This window comes from Procambarus clarkii, chromosome 18 (assembly GCF_040958095.1).
Source record: "Procambarus clarkii isolate CNS0578487 chromosome 18, FALCON_Pclarkii_2.0, whole genome shotgun sequence".
Lineage (NCBI taxonomy): Eukaryota > Metazoa > Arthropoda > Malacostraca > Decapoda > Cambaridae > Procambarus > Procambarus clarkii.
The window spans coordinates 33,698,309-33,719,647 of record NC_091167.1 but is presented as its reverse complement, the minus strand read 5'-3'; the positions used below and the strand labels follow the sequence as shown (position 1 = coordinate 33,719,647).

At 41.8% G+C, this 21,339-nt stretch overlaps 1 non-coding gene across 1 annotated transcript; it reads right to left on the bottom strand.

Annotated features, from left to right (window-relative positions):
* Positions 1-8,858: 8,858 nt before the first annotated feature.
* TRNAS-AGA (transfer RNA serine (anticodon AGA)) lies at positions 8,859-8,940 on the bottom strand. Its single transcript has one exon. It is a non-coding gene; the product is annotated as a tRNA-Ser (tRNA).
* Positions 8,941-21,339: the final 12,399 nt, after the last annotated feature.

The window sequence follows — 21,339 nt, the reverse complement described above, 5'->3', positions numbered from 1 at the left end:
GCACGGTCCTTAGATGTGACGGTACGGCTCTCAGATGCGCGGTACAGTCTCAAGCTATAACGGTACAAGCCCTCCAAGAGGAGTATGCCCCTCACCTAGAGCAGAGGACGATGGAAGGTGAGGGCACACCTTTTCCCCACACTAGAGCACTGCGCTATGACCAGCTCGGGTAGCCAGCCGTGTGGAGTACCTGCCAAAAATAAGGCAGACGCAGGACACCAGTGGGAGCGCGCGCGGCATACTGATGGCGGACGTCCACGGGGAACAACCTGGAGCGTCATTCTGGGCCCTCCTGACTCCCGCCTGCGAGACGAATCTTACTCAAATTTATAATGGGTAGAGGTAAGTTACCTCATGTCAGTGATATATCGGCGCTGCATAACAGGTGTCTTGAGGCTCTTCAGTGCTGCATAACAGGTGTCTTGGGGCTCTTCAGTGCTGCATAACAGGTGTCTTGGGGCTCTTCAGTGCTGCATAACAGGTGTCTTGAGGCTCTTCAGTGCTGCATAACAGGTGTCTTGGGGCTCTTCAGTGCTGCATAACAGGTGTCTTGAGGCTCTTCAGTGCTGCATAACAGGTGTCTTGAGGCTCTTCAGTGCTGCATAACAGGTGTCTTGAGGCTCTTCAGTGCTGCATAACAGGTGTCTTGGGGCTCTTCAGTGCTGCATAACAGGTGTCTTGAGGCTCTTCAGTGCTGCATAACAGGTGTCTTGAGGCTCTTCAGTGCTGCATAACAGGTGTCTTGAGGCTCTTCAGTGCTGCATAACAGGTGTCTTGGGGCTCTTCAGTGCTGCATAACAGGTGTCTTGAGGCTCTTCAGTGCTGCATAACAGGTGTCTTGAGGCTCTTCAGTGCTGCATAACAGGTGTCTTGGGGCTCTTCAGTGCTGCATAACAGGTGTCTTGAGGCTCTTCAGTGCTGCATAACAGGTGTCTTGAGGCTCTTCAGTGCTGCATAACAGGTATCTTGGGGCTCTTCAGTGCTCCATAACAGGTGTCTCGAGGCTCTTCAGTGCTCCATAACAGGTGTCTTGGGGCTCTTCAGTGCTCCATAACAGGTGTCTCGAGGCTCTTCAGTGCTCCATAACAGGTGTCTCGAGGCTCTTCAGTGCTGCATAACAGGTGCATTTAATATCTTCAGTGTTCCGCTACAGTTTCATTAAGACATTTCGCGCTGCCAAACAGACTCACTGTGAATCTTCACCACTTCATGACAGGGGCATCGAAGACTTTCAACGCTTCATGACAGGTGCATCGAAGACCTTCAGCACTTCATGACAGGTGCATCGAAGATTTTCAACGCTTCATGACAGGTGCATCGAAGACCTTCAGCACTTCATGACAGGTGCATCGAAGATTTTCAACGCTTCATGACAGGTGCATCGAAGACCTTCAGTACTTCATGACAGGTGCATCGAAGATTTTCAACGCTTCATGACAGGTGCATCGAAGACCTTCAATGCTTCATGACAGGTGCATCGAAGACCTTCAATGCTTCATGACAGGTGCATCGAAGACCTTCAGCACTTCATGACAGGTGCATCGAAGACCTTCAGTACTTCATGACAGGTGCATCGAAGACCTTCAGCACTTCATGACAGGTGCATCGAAGACCTTCAGCACTTCATGACAGGTGCATCGAAGACCTTCAGCACTTCATGACAGGTGCATCGAAGACCTTCAATGCTTCATGACAGGTGCATCTAGTACTGCATAACAAATATATTTAGAACCTTCAGTGTCACCCCCCAAAAAAGATGCATCTAGGATATTTTTGGCGCTGCATGACAGGTGCCTCGTCTTTCCCGCGTCGCTAGAAGGACACGACGAATACCAACGACTACCGCAGACCGCATCGCGCGCGGGGTTTTCATCCGGGGCGCACGGACTGCGCACACACCGGCATTACATGAATGGTGCAAGGAGGAGGCTCAAACGCTTTGAAACAAGAATATAACGGTAAAATTCTTTTTAATATATTTTTAATATGTATTATGTGACAACTAAGCAATCAATGTAAATGCATTTGTAATGTAAAATATGATAATTATGTGTGAACAGTTTGGACTGAGGCAAAAACGGCCTAATTTATTCTATCCTTTCGGGAATGCCTTTTATTATTTCAATAAGCTAAATTCAACTTGAACGTCAATGTCTTTGCATTATCCATATATTGCAAATCAACCCCAAACAGTAACCTCAAGAGTTAAGTAAGTCTAGATCTGTAAACATTCTCTCAATTCGCAAACACCTTCATTATGGAGGTAACATTAACCAAAGCACACAGCCTCATGGTCACACGAGAGCATCACATTACCATGATAAAACACTGGCACAAAAAAAACAGGATGACACGCCGTTATTCCGGGGTCAGAGCTGCAGGAACTGTTGGGTGGAGACGCTAATGGTGAGGGTAACTACCAGGCGCGGGCACTGAGGCCCCTAGTGCTGCCCGGAGGACCTGTCAGGTGTGTGGGGCATCAATAACTCGGTCTCGCATCAATACCGGGTGTGTGTGGGGCAGCAGTCACTCCGTCTCGCATCAATAACAGGTGTGTGAGGCCACAGGCACTCGGCCTGACTTCAATGTTAAATGTATGAGGCAACAGCCATTCAGTCCGGCATCAATGTCACCATCCATTCGGTCTGACATCAATGTCAAGTGTGTGAAGCAGCAATCATCTTGCTCTGGAATCGTTGCTACCGACTACCAGGCAAACTTCTCTTCGTATGACTCTGAAATATTTTCTGTTTCAATAACAAGAACATAATGTATTATCATAACTTTAGAGAAGATTATCATTGTGGCTTGAGTCATCCCCCAAGAGTGCCCGCAACACTCACCTACACTAATTTACTCCTTAAACATGCATAACAACATCTGCATTGCGTAAGAGAAAACGTGATTTTTACATACATTCACCACGAAGACGCAGACACAAAGAGAGAGAGAGAGAGAGAGAGAGAGAGAGAGAGAGAGAGAGAGAGAGAGAGAGAGAGAGAGAGAGAGAGAGAGAGAGAGAGAGAGAGAGAGAGAGAGACAGACAGACAGACACATGCAGAGAGAGAAAGAGAGAGGCCCAGTAAGACAGACAAACATAGAAAGAGAAGGGAATGAGGGGAATGAGGGGGGGTTACAAGCCATAAAACAATAAAGACGATAACAATAACCAACATAAGGCTCTCTCCTTATTCTACACACAGCAAAATGAAGAATCACCGTCCATTACACACAGACTGCCGCATGTCGTAATCCTGTGCTTAATAAGCAAGACACGACAGAAAGCTTCCAAGAAGTCAGTAATTATGGGAGGGAAAAAAAAAAGCCAAGACAAATCTTCCGAGCAGTACGTGGTTGTCTCTGATAAGTTACCCTTCCTTGTCAGGTCTGAGGAGGAATGAGGCCATGAATATATGTACACATTTGGAGTGTGGTGGAGCCACAACTATGTAGATGGTGATGAGATGTGTATGAGAGTGAGATTGATTGGCAGGGGAGAGAAGCTCACCCAGTTGTAAATAAACATTAGGAAATGTAAATCTGGGATAGAGAGTGGTGTATTATACTGTTGTGCCTTATACTTTAGCCTTATACTTTAATATTACCATAATCCTCTGTCCCTCCACCACGATGTACTAGAAGCGTCAAGGTAATTTACCGGTCAGTAGGGAGAATGTTGTGAAGGACATGCGAGGCAGTAATGGATGTATACTGTATATGGACTGGATGTATATACTCACATTCACTACATTTAAGTAGTGTATGATGGAGGGAAATGTGGGACTGCAGGATGCCTATGTGGAGGGAAGGTTGTATCCAGGGAGTCTTATATGGACGGTGTACGACCTCGTAACTCTTCAGAGCTCTTAAACTGAAAAGTAAATACTGGTTGAGGAAAGAGGGAGTGCATGCCCGAGTCCCATCTCTCAAGTACGGAAGTACACTGACAGCTCCATCGCTAATGAGAAGCCCATGTGATCGTTAAATTATGAGAAAAAGAACTTAATAATAAGACCACCTATATTTACACTTGCTCAATGTCCGTTATATCACGTTATACCAAACATGGCCGTCCCTCGTAGCGTCTCCTCCTTGCCATGGCGAAGAAAATATGTCCAATAAAAGTAGAAATACACAACCACTTGGAAAGTTATAAATTCTCGCAATTCCTTAATTTATTTTCTTATTTTTTTATTAATACATTAGGTACATCTGCATTAGTGCAGCTACTCTAGACTATATGAAGTGGAGTACAGTGTGTCAAAAAAGCTATAAAATCCCCATCACACAGGATGGTTAGTCATACAGAGGCATGTGATAGGCAGTCTGCATTGGCAGACTCCGGAAGCACTTTGAGGATACCTTAATTTAAGACTCTCGAGTACAGGAACTCCTGGGACAGAAGCTTCCTACTCTGGTCATCGCTAGAGTGAACACCAGAGCTACGGAAATGTATGTTACATTGTCTACCTAGCTGCGTTACCTTCTTTTAACATTTACAAAAATATTCGCAAATGCCACATTAAATGGCATAATCAAAGATCGTCCCTTAGGATACATGGCGCGAAATAACCAAGCCAGCTTTCATTCAATCTAATAAAATCAGGGGCCAGATTCACGAAAGCACTTACGCAAACACTTACGAACCTGCACATCTTTTCTCAATCTTTGACGGCTTTGTTTCCAATTATTAAACAGTTAATGAGCTCGGAAGCACCAGGAGGCTGTTTATAACAATAACAACAGTTGAATAGGAAGTTTTCATGCTTGTAAACTGTTGAATAAATGTAACCAAAGCCGTCAAAGATTGAGGTAAGACGTACACGTTCGTAAGTGCTTGCATAAGTGTTTTCGTGAATCTGGCCCCTGGGGTTTTTAGCGATCAAGTGGTAAATTAATGAACATTAAATATTCCTTCTCGCGCAGTATCCAGGAAACAGTTCAGCTCACCGGGGGTCGTAAGTCCCGCCTCGTCCAGCAGGCTGGCTCACAAAAACTTGCTTCCCTTAAACCTTGTTCAACGTTTCCGTGTCTTTGGTACTTATAGTGAGGACGCTGCCTCGTCCTCCGTCACCCTAGTGATGCACCGCGCTGGAGACTCGCGCTTAGTGTGAGGACGCTGCCTCGTCCTCCATCACCCTAGTGATTCACCGCGCTGGAGACTCGCGCTTAGTGTGAGGACGCTGCCTCGTCCTCCATCACCCTAGTGATGCACCGCGCTGGAGACTCGCGCTTAGTGTGAGGACGCTACCTCGATCTCCATCACCCTAGTGATGCACCGCGCTGGAGACTCGCTCTTAGTGTGAGGACGCTGCCTTCGATCTCCATCACCCTAGTGATGCACCGCGCTGGAGACTCGCGCTTAGTGTGAGGACGCTGCCTCGATCTCCATCACCCTAGTGATGCACCGCGCTGGAGACTCGCTCTTAGTGTGAGGACGCTGCCTCGATCTCCATCACCCTAGTGATGCACCGCGCTGGAGACTCGCGCTTAGTGTGAGGACGCTGCCTCGATCTCCATCACCCTAGTGATGCACCGCGCTGGAGACTCGCTCTTAGTGTGAGGACGCTGCCTCGATCTCCATCACCCTAGTGATGCACCGCGCTGGAGATTCGCGACTAGTGTGCGAGGTTCCGCGACCTCTTAGTTCCGCGACTCCTAGATGTACATGTTTCGTAAGTAGAAGCGTAAATTCTTCATGAATCGCGAGTCTTTCATTATTAAATAATTTACGAGTTCCTAAGCACTGTGATATTCTCCAAAATAATAATCTTAGGTTGGGTAATGGTACGACCTCGTAACGCTTCAGACCTCTTAAGCGGCTTAGTAAATACTGTCTGAGGTGGAGGGAGCGCGAGTCCTGTCTGTCAAGTACGGAAGAACAGCTTTGACAGCCTTGATAACCACTTGATAATGTTCCTGGACGGACCGAAACGTCGTCGCTGCTCCATCTTCTGAGTTGTTGTTTGGTCATCATATCTTCAGCCACGTTATTGTGACTCAAGATATGATGTCACAATATGCTGTCAGTAAGACGACACTGCGTCATAAGACGCAGTGACGTCTGCACTGAGAGCTTCATCGCTAATGTGAAGCCCATATGGTCGTTAAATTATGAAAAGGAACTTAATACTAAAACACCTATATTGACCCTTAGTTGATGTCTGTTATATCACAAGTTTTATTAACCAAAGCCGTCCCTTGTACCGTCTGTTGATCGCCATGACGGAATTAAACAAAATAAATTCAATAAAAGCAGAAATACACAACTGCTTGAAAAGTTATATATTCTTTGTCAATCCAGAATATCCAAAGTGGTGTTGCTAGTGAATAAATCTCAGGAGCAGAACGGGGGATCGAACCAGCGTGCTGGGTCGCCACAGACACGGGACAGATATGTCAAAATCCTCAAGAAAAACTCCCAAAGCATTTATATTGGCCTCGGGTTAACAACCGTGGACATCTTCAAGAGGAAACTAGATTGTTTCCTCCAAGGAGTGCCGGACCAACCGGGTTGTGGTGGATATGTGGGCCTGCGGGCCGCTCCAAGCAACAGCCTAGTGGACCAAACTCTCACGAGTCAAGCCTGGCCTCGGGCCGGGCTTGGGGAGTAGAAGAACTCCCAGAACCCCATCAACCAGGTAACCAGACATCAGGGAACTGTTAGTGGGCACCGTGTACCGCCACAGCCAACCGTAATGATGCCAGGTGTGGAGCCCCTGTGATCCCAACTACCGCTTCTAGGCAGCCGTTTGGGAGAATAATTGTCAATTGTGTGGGACCGTTACCAAGGCCACGACGTGGAGGGAGTTGTTAAACATTGAGCGTCGTGTGAGCTGCTGCGGTATTGTCTGAAGCCGTTCATAGTCGCAACATGAGTTCGAAAATTAATAGTGGAGACATCGACAGAAGGATTATTCTGTGTTACTGTGGCAAAGAATCCCGTCGTGTCTGAACATGAGAATGAAGCTAGCGGGAGGCCGACTGGTTCTTGCGAGACGCTACTGATTATATATCCAACTAAACCCGCTCCAATATTTGTCCAACCTACGCTTGAAATGAACCAGCGATCCCACGTTTATGTTACCCCCGGTAATCTGTGCCATAAATCGGCAGGTAGACTTGCCAAACCAGTATTTACCCAGATCTTTTTTAAACTAATCTTTTTTCCAATTTGTATTCTTCGTTTCGTGATACTTTTTGCAATGTTATATTTAAACCATATTTAATTGATATTCTTTTGGTAAACCTATTCATCCATTTTTATACTTCAGTCGTGTCCTCCTTAATCTTCGCGTTTCGAGAGAATGCAAATTAAGCTTTCTTAATCGCGCTTCATAAGGTGCTAATGTCAAGGATAAACAAAAGAGGCCCCAAGACTGAGCCACTGAGCACTCCACTTGCAACAGTTTCCCTCTACAACTTGACTCCATATATACTGCCCTTTAATTTTAATTTTAATTAGCCATGTCTTATTCCAACATAAGATATCCCCTTCCAATAACGATCACACATGTCTATCACTCGTACGTGAAGTACGATATCTAAAAGAACTGAGTTTGTAAAGGTCAAATAATTTAACATCCCAATATTTTCCACTATTGACTGCTTCAGTCATTCAGAAAAAGGATGAGTCTGTTTGTTAAACGTGAGTAACTTATTAGCAAGACCAAGCTGTGAGTCCTTTGCCAATCTGAGGTTTTCAAAATGTACACGAATGATATTTGCAATGATCAATTCAAGTAATCTTGACGTAAGTAAGTAAGACGTCAAAGCAAATGGTCAAAAGATCGCTGCCAGCGATCCAGCCTCTTCCTGAGGATGGTTAAATAGTCGTAGTGGCTTGGCACTTTTTTCCCTGATAGCTCCCCCCCCCCCTCGCTTCGTGCTGGTCGGCGTTCAATTCCCGACCGTCCAAGTGGTTGGGCACCGTTTCTTCCTCCCCGTCCCATCCCAAACCCTTATCCTGACCCCTTCCCAGTGTTATATAGTCGTAGTGGCTTTTTCTTTCCCCCCTGATAGTTCCCTTCCCCCCCCCCCACACGTCTTCCTGAAGGCTGGGACTAATACTGGACACCCTCCCCGAGTCCGGACTCTGTTTAAGTCTAATGAATTATTAAATATATTCAAAATAAAGGTTGAAAGCTGTCATCTTTACATTTTTTTTTTAACTTAAGGCCTATGAACCTCTGGAGGGTTATTAAAGTCACCACAATAGCTTACTGGGCCAACCAGCAAGTATACTTTAGTCCTGAATATTGTCCTGGATTAAAGTAAACTCAAAGTATATATATATATATATATATATATATATATATATATATATATATATATATATATATATATATATATATATATATATATATATATATATATATAACTGAAAACTCACACCCACAGTTTTCAGTTGCATATTGTCCTGGGGACCATTCAGGCTTGTTAGCATATATATATATATATATATATATATATATATATATATATATATATATATATATATATATATATATATATATATATATATATATATATATATATATATATATATATATATATATATATATAAAGGGGGCCTGGTGGCTGAGTGGACAGTGCTCGGTATTCGTAAACCTAGGGACCGGGGATCGAACCCCGGCGATGGCGGAAACAAATGGGCACAGTTTCTTTCACCCGGATGCGTCTGTTCATCTAGCAATAAATAAGTACCTGGGAGTTAGACAGCTGTTACGGGCTGCTTCCTCTGTGTGTGTGTGTGTGCACTCACGTATTTGTACTCACCTATTTGTGCTTGCGGGGGTTGAGCTCTGGCTCTTTGGTCCTGCCTCTCTACTGTCAATCAACTGGAAAACCAACGTTCTCGCAGTGAGTAGGATTCGAACCTACGCGGGAAGATCCCATCTGATTTCTAGTCAGACGCCTTAACCACTCGGCCATCACTGCTTGCGAGAGTAATACTGGTCAACTTGTATATGTGTGTGTGTATATGTGTGTGTGTGTGTATGTGTGTGTGTGTGTGTGTGTGTGTGTGTGTGTGTGTGTGTGTGTGTGTGTGTGTGTGTGTGTGTGTGTGTGTGTGTGTGTGACAAATAACAGTTGATTGCTTGACAGTTAAGATGTAACGTATATGGAAAACGAATGAAAATGAATTAATAATGAAGTAATGTGTGAGGGTTTGGGGTGAGGGAGGAAGAAGAGAGGTGGGAGGAGTAAAGTGTATGGGAGGCAACCAGGAGGCCTGGTCGACGACCGGACCGCGGGGACACTAAGCCCCGGAAGCACCTCAAGGTAACCTCAAGGTAAGGAGTAGAGAGGAGTGGTCAGGTGAAAGGGAAGGTTTGACAAGAAGCGGAGAGACAGACTGAGAACACGAAGAGGAGTAGAAAATAGAAGTAGAAGGTACAAAGTAGAAGTAGGGCTGCCACCATCCATTCTAACTCAGTTACATACATGACAAAGCATGGAACTTGTCTGTACTTTACGCTGTTATCAAATGTTAGCATGTATTAACTGGAATCAAGAATCTTAAAGTCAATAGACTCACTGTGCTCTACACTTTAGCTTGCAACATATCAGAAAATCCAAGATCTAGGGAACAAAATTAAAGACAATTTAAACAATAAATCTATCAATTATAGATTTAACATGATAAGTATCATAATTTAGGCAATTTAACTTAATGTTCACTATGTCAAGATTAATATACAACGTGAGTCACCACACAAGACATTGGGAACACTACGGCTTTGAGTGAACTATTGAGAACACTGTTAAGAACACTCCGGCTGTCTGCCCCTGAAATCACCCAACACCTTTAGATGGAAACACCAAATTTGTCACCTTACAATTCAACTCACCAAGTTTCTGAGCCTAAGTTGGATAGAGAGGGGGTAGGAGGGGGATGACAAGAGGAGTCCCCCTCTCCCCCGTCCGGCCGACAGCCTGGGGCCAGATTCACGAAGGAGTTACACAAGCACTTACGAACCTGTACATCTTTTCTCAATCTTTGGCGGCTTTGTTTACAATTATTAAACAGCTAACGAGCTCCGAAGCACCAGGAGGCTGTTTATAACAGTAACAAACAGTTGACTGGGAAGTTTTCATGCTTGTAAACTGTTTAATAAATGTAGCTAAAGCCGTCGAAGATTGATGAAAGATGTACACGTTCGTAAGTACTTGAGTAACTGCTTCGTGTATCTGGCCCCTGGTCTCGGCTGCTTTTCAATTGCCAAGCCTCTCTGTCTGCTCTGTTCTCTGCTGATTCTCTATCCTCTCGAATGTACAGTTCCCTGGGTATTTATGGGGGGACCTTGGAGCTAGCTCCGCCTACTAAGTAGATAGCCTCAGGCCATCTACCTACCATGCCTGAACAGAGGCATGTTTGATAAAAAAAACACTACCAACCGCCTGCAATTATCAGCTAGCAGAAGCAAGGTCAATTCACACTACCTGACCCGTGGTCAACTTGTGGTCATTAACACTCTAGAGGTGTGACTTTTTAATTACTACAGGTCGCAGTCTGGCGCCTCAAATCCTGTCTGACTGACTCATGTTGTATGTAACATAAAATATAATTCAACTGAACACTTTTATGGTGTTACAAAGAGGCGGGCCGAAAGAGCCAGAGCTCAACCCCTGCAAGCACAACTAGGGGAATACAACTAAGTGAATACACACACACAAACACACACGAAGATGCACAACCAAACATAATAACAGGCAGCATTCTACCAGCATTTTATTTACAGGACATCACTTACAAAGACCATGCTTCTTCCACTTCGTAATAAACATGAAATACTAACCTTGCCAGATAACGATAATTTTCAGGCAAACAATACTACCTGTCCACCCTCACGACACCCACAACCCAAGCACACACACAGGACAACAATACTTCCTCGAACATGTCTTTTAACCTACACACTAAAGTTGGCTACCTTGGAGACAGTCAACACTAAACTGGAAGCGGCCTCCACACACAAATTTTAGGAGAAATGCTCGCCTTGTATTTCTCTGGGGGTGGAGGAGCTCTATGGGTAATGTTGGCGCTGTGTTCCATGGGACGGGGCGGGCTTGTATGAGTAATAGTCACAACATATTCCTCTAGGGCGCTTGCTTGAGTCATTTTCTCGCCATGTTTTGAGTATATTCATTCGGCTTCCATGAGTGATGTTCATCACATTCCTCTGTGCGCGTTCTATAAGTTATGTTCACATAATTTTCCCTCCTGGAAGGCTTCTATGAGAAATGTTCTCACGTTCATCAGAGAGCGCTGGTAGACGTAATGTTCTCATCATATTTATTTGAGAAAACTAGCACGAGTAATGTAGTTATTCTCCTCGGAACACTTACGATTGGTGGTGTGGTCAGGTTCGTCCAGTACATAACGAATGATTGGTTATGGAGAATTTGTATTACAGCAGCGGTGAGCATAATGCGGGATGTCCATTGGTGGCCTCGTGATGGTGTGTATATGTTAATGTCGCATGCTGGGAGAGGGAGAGGGATGGCATGGTGCACGACAGTGAGTGATGGGGATGTGGTGAGTGGTGGTGGTGGTGGTGGTGGTGGGTGGTGGTGGTGGTGGTGGTGGTGGTGGTGGGTGGTGGTGGTGGGTGGTGGTGGTGGGTGGTGGGTGGTGGTGGTGAGTGGCGGTGAGTGGTGGTTGGTGGTAGTGGTAGCGCTTGACTAACAGTGTCTAGGGGTAAGTGAGGTCTAGATCTTCATGCCCCGGCTACTAGCCGTGTTGTACCTGTTACATTACAATTGTAACTATTTTGACGTACAAATTCTTTATCGAATCTGGCCTTAAAGTTGTGGAAGGAGGTGGCTTCCACAGCTCCCTCTTTCGATGGATTCCACTTGTTGAATACCTGTAGAGAGTACGAATATTTCCTTACATTCCTTCCGCTTATTTGCGTTTCCAGGTTCCACCAGTGTCCTCTTGTCCTACTCTCTCTAAATTTGAAGAGGCTGTCTTTGTCCACCATATCTATTCCCTCAGTATCTTGTATGTTATGACTATATCTCCTCTGTTCCTTCTATTCTCTAGGGTTTGTGAGATAGTTCCATTAGCTTATTATCGTAGCTCTGGTACCAATCCTGTTGCAAATCCTTGTATTTTGTTTAATTTTAGGCTTAATGCTTCATAAGGTGTGAAGTCCATGCCGATGCTGCATAATCCAGTATTGTTCTAACGGTGGTTGTTGAGGTGGTGTTGGGGTTAGTATTTACATATTCTAGGCACGACGAGGAAGTGAGGTTTAGCTCCTTATGCCCCGCCTATTAGTCTTGTTCCTAAATGTTGCCTACTTGTCTGCCAGGTGTTGTCATGTTGTTGTTATAGATTCAGCTACTCGGAACAAGTTCCAAGTAGCACGGGCTATGGAGAGTCCGTAACTTACCTGGCACAGGAGCAGGGCAAGTAGCACGGGCTATGGTGAGCCCGTAGTGGACTTACCTGGCACAGGAAGCGGTGCTGTCTGTCCCACCCAAACAAGAGGTGTCACGGGCATAAATAGCCCGTAAACATTAGGCAAGAATGGGCCTGCGTGAGCCGCTCGAGGGAACTAAATTTGGTTGTTGTCTCTGATCGTGTGGACAACCTCCCCAAAAAAGAAGCCGATGATTTGTTTTCTGACTCTCGGACTCTTACTTCTAACTCTTGAATCGCCTTAAATACTTTTAACCATAAACTTCAATACCTCTCTTGCCTTTGTCTACTTAACTTTGATCTCATCAAACGTTTCCGTGTCTTCTGTCCTTCTCTTACTTATTTTACGCTCTCCCTAAGCCTCACAAACTAGGCGTTCCTCTTCGTCCCATTATTTCATCAAGAGACTCCTCTTGCTGGTCATTATCTTGCTTCCAGACTTGCCAAAACTCTCACTCCTTATCTTGGTACAGTTTTTTTCCCCCTGTCCATTTTCGTCACTCTCGGGATCTTCGTCGACAGATTGCGCCTGCAGCCCTCCTGAACGATGGTCAGTCTTGACGTGGATTATATATTACTAATGATTCCTCTTCATGATAGACTGTCTGTCTTTAGTCAATAGGCGACTGAGAAACGTTCTTCATCTCCCTCTTCCAACTGATGTCTCATTGATCTGTGTTGCCCCTTATATTTCAATAACAGATATTTAACTTAAACTTTCAGTGTCGCTATGGGATCTCTCATAATAATATTATTAAGTAATAATGTTTAATATATATATATATATATATATATATATATATATATATATATATATATATATATATATATATATATATATATATATATATATATATATATATATATATATATATGTCGTACCTAGTAGCCAGAACGCACTTCTCAGCCTACTGTGCAAGGCCCGATTTAACTAATAAGCCAAGTTTTCATGAATTAATTGTTTTTCGACTACCTAACCTACCTAATCTAACCTAACCTAACTTTTTCGGCTACCTAACCTAACCTAACCAATAAAGATAGGTTAGGTTAGGTTAGGTAGGGTTGGTTAGGTTCGGTCATATAGCTACGTTAATTTTAACTCCAATAAAAAAAATTGACCTCATACATAATGAAATGGGTAGCTTTATCATTTCGTAAGAAAAAAAATAGAGAAAATATATAAATTCAGGAAAACTTGGCTTATTAGGCAAATCGGGCCTTGCATAGTAGGCCGAGAAGTGCGTTCTGGCTACTAGGTACGACATACATATATATATATATATATATATATATATATATATATATATATATATATATATATATATATATATATATATATATATATATATATATATATAAATATATATATATATATATATATATATATATATATATATATATATATATATATATATATATATATATATATATATATATATATATATATATATATATATATGAAATATTTTGAGACTGTTCTTCCCAATATTGATGTTAGTCCTTGTATCTGGCTTTGCAATGTCGATGATATGTTTGCTCTTTGGCCTCATGACACTAGTCTTTTCCAATCTTTCCTCTCTGATCTCAACAGTCTGCCTCCATCCATCAATTTCAAAGATGAAAGGGAATCTAATCCCCCTTCCTAGATGTTTATATTCACAGCTCTATTTGGCTTCTCTTTCTATACATGCCGCACAGTCGTTCGTAAAATAATTTCTTTGTCTATTATCCTCCTGCTGTCAAGAAAAGTATTTTCAGGCAACACAGTATAAGATACAATGATGTAGTACTCACCTAGTTGTGCTTGCGGGGGTTGAGCTCTGGCTCTTTGGGCCCGCCTCTCAACTGTCAATCAACTTATTTGTTTTGTTTTGTTTTTCACACACACACACTCAGGAAGCAGCCTGTAATAGCTGTCTAATTCCCAGGTACCTATTTACTGCTAGGTGAACAGGGCATCAGAGTGAAAGAAGTTCTGTCTATTTGTTTCCGCCTCCGCCGGGGATCGAACCCGGACCCTTAGGACTACGAATCCAGAGTGCTGTCTACCCAGCCGTCAGGCCACTAACGGGGGCCTGGTCGGCTGAATGTGTCCCTGTCTTTGTCCACACACTTCATGTGATCTAGATCACCGTGCAAGTTTAACTGCCAGAGATCATTTTAGCCAAGTCGCATTCAAACATTCGAGCTGTAACCATACCAAATGATTAGTACAGGTGTAATTATTATTTACCTCTGTAGGTCTCTTATTTACTGAGATGGTTTACCAGGATGGGTCTCTTATCTGTCGGTCCGTTAAAATCAAGAGAATACTCAAATATTAAATACTTCATCAACAAGAAGACTTTTACAACTTTTGAGGCAAGTCCCAGCTGCGTTTGGATAGAATCAACAGGAAGAACAACCCAACGGGTATTCTTTTAATTGATGAAGAGTTGTACAAGCTGCTATGACGGTATTGTTCACTCGCCGGATGAGTATATATATATAAACAATGGTATACTTACTGGTTGGCCAGATGGGTCATGGAGGCCGAACCCTAGTGCGACTATTAGGAATTGAGCCAAAAACCAAACCAGTCGGATCGCTTGATATAATGGGGCAAGAGAGTCCGGGAGCAGGTATAATAGGGTAGGACGCCGTGGCGGGTCCTTCGAGTACTGTACCAAGGCGAGCAGAGCCGCAAGGGCCAGCTGCCTCTTGCTATACTGACTGCGTATTCAAGATTGTGATTACAGATTAAACAGGAGCCCCCGTACCTACCGTGGGGGATACACGCCTCCAGATACTCTCATGCCCACCTGTTATTTAATATTCAGCACGCTTGATACGGATTAATGTTGCTTTAATAATGGTAAACCAAGAAATCTATTTTATGGCCCTTATCTATAGGTGCTCCTTCCACAAACGCAGCCTCGGAGGGTCGGCAGCCGACGTATAGTTATAGGCACTTGTTAATTGCCTACATAAATAAGAGCAGCAGTACCACTGAGCATCGTAATTACAGCAGTACCAAGGGATGCTGCTCTAGCTAGGATGCAGCATGCACACCCACCTGATATACGGCCATCCGTTGTAAGGACCAGTTTTTTTTGCCCGGCGATTTTTTGCTCGAAGAACGCACGACACCGGATCGGGAATTTAGCGAGAAATATATTCCCCGCAAAATGGAGCCTAATTGTTTCATTGCTTAATTTTAGAACCTCTACAAAAGAATTCGACTATTAGAGTCAACGATTACTTCAAGGTGCGGGATCTATGGAGTGGCTTGTGAAATAATGTGCATACGAGGAGGGTGGGCAACTGCAGGGAGGTCTCCAGAGCACAGACACACAGAGCTGGCGACGCCGTCATGGCGGTGTTGTGGCTCGCTAGCACGTACACACACACACACTCTCCTCAGCTCTCTCTCACATAGCTAATGATCCCACACTTTCCGTCTGCTCTCCTAATTAACAGTCGTCATCATTGATGAGACCCAAATTCAATATATAATTGTATTAAGTACGCATATACCAGTAGGCTATATTTGTAACCCGTATTGGAAAAAGGCTAAATACTTGGATTGATGAGAATGTATTACCAATGAACACTGCAACCCGGTTAATTTATGTACCAGGAAATTTATCAAGGTATAGCATACATAATTCATTATCTGGCGATTAAAAATAACGTTGGAAACGCACTGTGCATGATGCAAGCGTTGCTCAGTCAGGTTAAGCACATATCTAGCCAGTAGATGGAGGGATATCTATCCACATATTTACCTATATAAATGATTAAATTTATATACAGGTAACTATATGGATATATCGGCAATTAGACAAGGGTTTCCTCTCCTCCATTGGAAATACCATACCAAATATAAAAAAGTCGCTACACTGAAGAGCACAACCCGTCCTTAGACCAAGTCCATTCCATCCAGCCGTCGACCCCAAAGACTCGTTCAATAATTTTAACATTCTGTTCATTCAAAACATAACTTTTCTCAAATATAAATTAATATTATTATATATTAGCATATTGTGCATATTTAGGCACTGGTTAGGTTAGGTGTTTAGGTTCTGTTGCCGATTATTTCTATTTGTAGTACGCAGTTGATGCATTTACAGCGTTTGTGATTCAAACAGAGGTGATCAGCGAAGCACTATTTGAAAAATGTTCGAATGTCATCAGTTCTGACAGCCCGTCCTCCAAACAAAGACCCAAAAGTGATTCCATGCACCCGCCAAACCCCCAGTTTATGAATGAATAACGGTTTACACACGACTCACAATTGATGACGTCCGAACACTTCCGGAACAAGTGCTTCAGTGACGAATTTTGTTCGAACCACAACGCTGTAAATGCTTCACCCACGTACTACAAATACAAATAATCGCCAACAGAACTTAAATACCTAACCTATGCCTATATATATATGCACAATATGTTAATATATTATAATATTAATTTATATTTGAGAAAATTTCCGTTTTGAATGAACAGCATGTAAAAATTTATGACTGCGTCTATGGGGTTGGCCGCTGGATGTAATAGACTTAAGTCGAGGACTGGTTGGTTCTGAATCTTGTGGAAATCGTTATTCATCCATAAACAGGGGGTTTTGCATCTGGATCAGCCCGTCCTCATAAAACAAAGGCCAAAAGGCCATTCGATGTACCTGCCAAACCCCTGTTTATGAATGAAAAACGGTTTATACACGACTCACAACTAATGACGTCTGAACACTTCCGGAACAAGTAGCTGAGGACTTTTGTTCGAATTACAACGCTGTAAATACTCTCCCATCCTCCAAACAAAGATCCAAAAGTGATTCCATGCACCCGCCAAACCCCCTGTTTATGAATGAAAAGCGGTTTACACACGACTCACAACTGCTGACGTTCGAACATATCCGGAACAAGTGTTTCACTGACGAATTTTGTTCGAATCACAACGCTATAAATGCTTCACCCACGTACTATAAATACAAATAATTGCCAATAGAACCTAAACACCTAACCTAACCTATGTCTATATATGTACAGCATGCTAATATATTATAATATTAATATATATTTGAGAAAAGTCTCCTTTTGAATGAACAGCATGTAAAAATTTATGAATACGTCTGTGGGATCGGCCGCTGGATGTAATGGATTTGAGTCGAGGACGGGTTGTAAATGCTTCACCCACGTACTACAAATACAAATAATCGGCAACAGAACCCAGACACCTAACCGAACCTAACCAGTGCCTAAATATGCACAATATGCTAATATATAATAATATTAATATATAGTTGAGAAAAGGTATGTTTTGAATGAACAGAATGTTAAAAATTGTTGAATTGTTGAATGCGTCTTTGGGGTCGACGCTGGATGGAATGGACTTGGTCCGAGGACGGATTGCATCCCCTTGGAATACTCTTCTCACACAATACAACTAAAATGGTCCCACCCTCTGGTCGTTGTGGCTATTTAAACGCCAAACACATACGTGTAGACAGCTCATATAATAATATGTGTTGATTAATTATGTTATATTATTGATAATTTTGCAGAGGAATACATTGAGGGCATATATTCCTATAATTGTTTTAATTCCTTTTCCTGTATTGTACACGTTGTCGTATTCATTATAGGAATTATACAAAAAAATAATCAGGCAGTGTTAGCAAATAATTTATTATTCAGAATACTATTACTTGATATTTGTCCATTTTTATGGAACCAAAAAAAAAAGCTGGTGGACCCTAGGCAGATGTGCTACTTTCTCTTTTGGGTAATCCGGCCCTATTCCATGTGATAAAATGTATTAGCCATAAAAGGCCACAAAGAACCCATTGCTATACAATCTGTTTGACAGTACAGATGGGTATTAAAAAATAACTAAAGTCCTCAGCAGCAAGTCGGAGAAGCCATTTTAAAATTTTCCAAATCAGACAACAAATAATGGGTAAATGTCAATAGTTTCATCCAATGGAATAAGACACCCAACCTATATACTTCATACCTTTTCTATACTCTATCTTATACGTCAACCCTTTCTTGTATAATATTTCAAACCTATTCCTGTACTACTTACCTTACTCCTATTCTTCAACCTTTCGCCTCATATCACTCTTATCTTATAAATTGAAATTGACATTATTTACCACTCCCACCCCCACCTCCCTTCCCATGGTTCTCGCAAATTCGTAAAGTCAATATTGACTTATTACCTACGTGCATAGGTGATATACTAAACATAATAGATATCCTTAAAAAGATTCATAGAAAACACCGACCTTACCTAACCTTGTTAGTATCTTAAGATAAGCATCTTATTGCTTTGTAATTACAATTATTACTTAACCTATACCTATTATAGGTTAGGTAATAATTGTAATTACGAAGCAATAAGATGCTTATCTTAACATACTAAGTAGGTTAGGTAAGGTCGGTGTTTTCTATGAAGCTTTTCAAGGGAAACTATTATGTTAAGTATGTCACCTATGCACATATTTAATAAGTCAATATTGACTTATTAAATTTGCGAGAACGGGTTGCAACATTACACCTGATAATGACTTCGGATGGACAGACATTTTAATTTCTTTATTTTCAGATGTGTGTAATTTTTAGCCATGTTATTGTGACTTCTGTTTGTATGCAATGGAATCTTTGTGATTAGGGGACTTCACACCAAAACTAGACATAACAACCTAGTCGAATTGGAACCAAAATTGACAAGATCTAGAACAATTTTATGGTATTGTAGTTAACTGTTCTATGATGTGAAATGGGAAGCAAAAACCATGCCAAATTACAATTAGATGTTCATTTGGCACACACAATAGATGGAATTGAGGAACCTTATGCTGGGCAGGGTTTTCTTATAATTAGATGTTCATTTGGCACACACAATAGATGGAATTGAGGAACCTTATGCTGGGCAGGGTTTTCTTTCCATTAAATGATCACGAATTAACCCATTTGCTATGGGAAATGTTATTTCCCATTTTTGGTTTTGATAACGAGAATCAAGGAAACCGCAGAAGGCCTATTGGGTCATGCAAGGCCGTTCCTAATGTAAACCAAACTGTAACCGCTCTTGCAACTTACCATTGACCATATTGACCACTCAGTGACCCCCACGTCTGTCAACTTACCTTGGAAATATTTTCCATATCAGCATTCACACACTTATTTCTTTAATGTAAACTTTACTATGTTTGTTTCCATCTATTTTGTGCTAATAATTTAAAGATCAATATTAATAGTATCCCTCTTTCGTCCATTTGTTTACTTCAATTATATCTCCTTTTCCCTTACTGCTTTTGCTTTTCTAGACAATGTAAATCAAGTAAGTAATTATCAAAGAAGGCACCAAGCCGGGAAGGCTATGTATCACCAATGTAAATCAAGCCGTTTTCCAATTGTGTGGTGATGCAATCCGAGATTAACTTTCAGCCTTCTCTACATTTGAGGTTTTCTCTTGCATAGTAGCACCCAAACCTGAACTGCATAACTAGAGAAAATGATGACAAATAACATCTTATTGCTAACTCTGCTTGTCATGACAAAAGACCATTGTGAATCATCGAGTTTGTGCAGTTGTTTACAGCTATAATTTCTTCTGAATGTACTTCTGGGTAGGGGCATGTCGGAGTGACAGATTTGCCATGTCATCAAGCCTTTTATACATACACAGTACCAATTACCGTGGCATGGTCCATCAAAGGGAAGGTGAACAGGAGAATAAAGCAAGACGAGTGAATACTTCCCGTGAGAGGCGACTGTATATATTTCAGGCCATTCTACACATTTGATGAGAAATTATTATCCAGAGTACAGCATAATGAAGGTTTATTGAAAGCAGAAGGAACTTGTTATTTCGGAGAACAATAATCTGGACCAGCACTTCGCTACCAGGTTACCAAATGACACGCAGTGGCCTTTAATAACAATTACATTAAAACAGTGCTATAACAAAATATATAAAAATACTAATTATTTCAATAAATGATTGTTGTTAAAACTGCGTGTACAGGCTGTATTGTGTATTTCGCTACACAAAGGAGTTTTTGTTTTCATTGCTGGCACGTGTCTTGCCATGTACAGGTGTAGTTGCCTACCCGTCATTCTTCCTTTACATAATACAAGTTATATTCTATAACCAAAATATTTTCTTTCATAAATTTATCTATTTTCCAAGAACATGCCTGATAGCAACATAATCAATGTAGAGGAGTTAAGAGGAGGCAAGTTACTCTTATCAATTAAGACTAATATTTGTCATGAAGCTTTGTTCAACTGGCCATGCTGATGCAAGCATTAGGAGTAAATTTGAGGTAGGTACAAGTAGTGTGTTTGATATTAAGAGGAATACCCAGTACATGCAGCTTTACAGTAATTTTAAGGTTATGACCAGTTGATGTGCAGACTTTTAATTTCTTCAATGATCAAGACAGCTGTTAACTCAACCAAGTTTAAATTGTTCAATTTTTATTTATAGTGTCATAGCAATGTAAATATATTGTTTAATATATATGTAGAAATATGAATTAAACAGTTATTTATTGATGTGCATTGTAATAAATCTGGATCTAGGTCATTGTCCACTAATGTTCCTAATTAACAAGCTCATGTAGTGCGCCAATATCCAAGTGACGCACTACCCAAAGACAATCTTTAACAACGGTAAATTTAGAAATACTACTTGGTGGCACTTCTTGCTCCTCTACTAGTATAAAATAACTTCCCACCGTCAAGGATACAGTACGGTTTTGTATTGGCTTAAACAAATTAAAAATATTTGCCATTTACTTCTTGTTTAAATATTATTTTTATGAAATATCAAGCATATATTACAGTAGAGAAAGAGCATCATTGTTCTGTACTGCAGTGCTATTTTATTCTAGGAGTGCACTTTGTCTACTA